General features: G+C 42.8%; 1 non-coding gene across 1 annotated transcript; it reads right to left on the minus strand.

Annotated features, from left to right (window-relative positions):
* Nucleotides 1-268: 268 nt before the first annotated feature.
* On the minus strand, nt 269-341 carry TRNAE-CUC (transfer RNA glutamic acid (anticodon CUC)). Its single transcript has one exon. It is a non-coding gene; the product is annotated as a tRNA-Glu (tRNA).
* Between the last annotated feature and the right edge of the window lie 2,544 nt (nt 342-2,885).

Below are 2,885 nucleotides of genomic sequence, written 5' to 3' on the forward strand. Positions count from 1 at the left end.
TTACTTCTGCGGATTCATCTGTAGCCTCTCAATAGGCTAGAGGGACAATGTCAAATCCTGATTGGTTGAAAGTAGTTCTAGAAAAGCAAAAGTAACGTCCTTTATATTGACATGTTTCTCGTGGCCTGACCTCCTCCAGGATAACCCAGAGAACCTAGAGAAAAGGATATACTACTTATGCTTCAGCCAATCCCCTATTAATATCGTTGCTTGCCACCATATATATATGGTTTTTTTTGGCCGCACCACATGGCTTGCGGGATCTTAGTTCCCCAACCAGGGATTGAACCTGGGGCCCTGGCAGTGAGAGCACCAAGTCCTAACCACTGGACCACCAGGGAATTCTTGCCACCACGTTTTTTTTTTTTTTTCTCTTGTGGCAGAGCACGGGCTTTAGGCGTGCGGGCTTCAGTAGTTGTGGCACGTGGGCTCAATAGTTGTGGCTCACAGGCTCAGTAGTTGTGGCGCACAGGCTTAGTTGCTCCACGGCATGTGGGATCTTCCTGGACCAGGGCTCAAACCCGTGTCCCCTGAATTGGCAGGCGGATTCTTAACCACTGTGCCACCAGAGAAGCCCCATCCTACTATTTCTTAATTCTCCTTTTCCTTTATTTCCATCACACAGGGCATTCAAGAAAAATCTTTTCATTCATTTAGTTAATGAAACAGTTGACTGTTTTATGAAGTGCTTTCGCACACAATGCGTTGTATGTTTTTTTTGGCTCCTTTGTTAAGTGGATATTCATTATATAGGGTAAAGAAAGGTTGAAGTGACACAGTTTTTAGATAGATCTGGAATTCAGCTCCAGTGCTCAGCCTGAATGTTGTATTCCATAAAGAAGGCGAACTATGATGAATCCATGTTGACCGACAAATCCTTTAGGGTTTTACTTTGCCACCTGATAAGTACAGTTCTTCCAAGTCCTGTGACAGACTAGTTTGGAAATTGGACATGACTTTGTGTTGTTCCATATGCGATTTTAGCTTTCTTTGGCTGTTTGTTGCCAAATACTTTGTCTGCTTTACTGGTTGTTTAAATAGCCCCTATTTATTATTTTTTTTTTTGTGGTTTTTTTGCAGTACACGGGCCTCTCACCGTTGCGGCCTCTCCCGCTGCGGAGCACAGGCTCCGGACACGCAGGCCCAGCGGCCATGGCTCACGGACCCAGCCGCTCCGCGGCACGTGGGATCCTCCCAGACCGGGGCACGAACACGCGTCCCCTGCATGGGCAGGCGGACTCTCAACCACTGCGCCACCAGGGAAGCCCCACCACGTTTTTTATATGTTTGGAATAGCTGAGCTCTTGAATGAGAACCTGGACTTCAGATGGTCTGTGTTGCAAATTACAGGCATATCTGTGTGCATAAGCTCTCTGTAGAAAGTTAAGAAACCTTACCAAGATACGTATCTATCATCTCTTTAATAAAGGCCCCTTGCTTATCAGGGGAGAAATATAGCTTCTTGAGATATGGTAGTAGTTCACTGGACAAACTTATGAATAATTTCACTTTAAGGAGATATTCACATAGACATGTGCACTATTAAAACATTAAAAAGTATTAATATTTATTTTAGCTAGATGAAAGCTTTTTTGGTACTAGGTGGATCAAAATAATGTTTTAAAATAAAAAGAAGAAAAAATGATATTTAAAATATTTATATTAAAAAATTTTTCTTTCTGTCACTTTCTACACAGCCAAAACTTGAAGATTTTCCAGTTATTTCTAGATACAAAAACGCGAACAGAGTGTTATGCCTTCTTATATTAATCAAGCCATATTTTATTACTCAAAATATGTGATAAATATTGTTAAGGAATAATCTCTCACCCACAGCATATTTTCCCCAAATCTAGCAAGTGCTTAAGAAAAAAAACCACTTGACCATTTGCACAAGACTTAGTTCACAGCCTAAGAAGAAACAAAGTCCAGACAATCTACTACTAGGAGCTGTGACCAATGTGACCACCATCACATTTGCACTGTCCTCAACAACAAATGCGCATATTCCCTCGGCCCACCTCAGGGTTTACCTGCAGCTGTGATGGGCATTTCTTGGGCATGCAGTTTCCTACCGCAAGTACCCATGCTTCTGTTTCCCTGCCTAGGGACTTCTGCTAGCACCACAGGATATACACAGGGCAACCCAAGAAATGCAATTTTCAATCAATGGGTCTATGAATAACTACCCCAGTTTGACCCTCTTGACAGTGCTGAAGCATATTGTGCATGCTTCCTCAGAAGGTCCCCATTCAACTGAACCAGTTGCCCATAACAATGACATGCTCATTAATACACCTACTGTCTTCTCTCAAATCCTTGTCTCAGGGTCTACTTTTGGGGAAACACCTCCTCCTTCACCATTTCTATTGAACTGTCAGTGAACTTGATTACATTAGCAACTCGCAGAGTGAGAAAGAATCCTATCTGTAGCTCAGGTAAGATAACAATGGAGCAGAGGGAAGGTGGTGTTATGGAAAAAGCATGGAAGTTAGAAGAAAATCTAACCAAGACCTCAAGTCAAATCTCAGCTCTCAATGGTCTCAATCTTTCTATTAGCAGATTGCTTTCTCCTTGAACATGTTCTTCAATTGACCTGTGAGATCACCCTCTTGATTCTCTTCCAGTCTCACGAGCCATACACTCTCAGTCTCCTTTGCCTGACCCTCTTCATTCTCCTACTTCTATCGGTTGGAGGGATCTAAGCTCAGTCTCTAGACTCCCTCCCTTGGCTATTTAAACCCACTCCCAATGTACTTTCACCCAGTTGTGTGTTTCAAGTACCATAAAAATATGGTGACTCCAAAACTTACATCTTTGCCTGAACCTCTCCTCTGCACTCCAGAACACTGACGTCCAAGTGCATATTCAACATCTCTGCTTGG

Source organism: Lipotes vexillifer, unplaced genomic scaffold (assembly GCF_000442215.2).
Source record: "Lipotes vexillifer unplaced genomic scaffold, Lipotes_vexillifer_v1.1 scaffold312, whole genome shotgun sequence".
NCBI classification, from domain to species: Eukaryota; Metazoa; Chordata; class Mammalia; order Artiodactyla; family Lipotidae; genus Lipotes; species Lipotes vexillifer.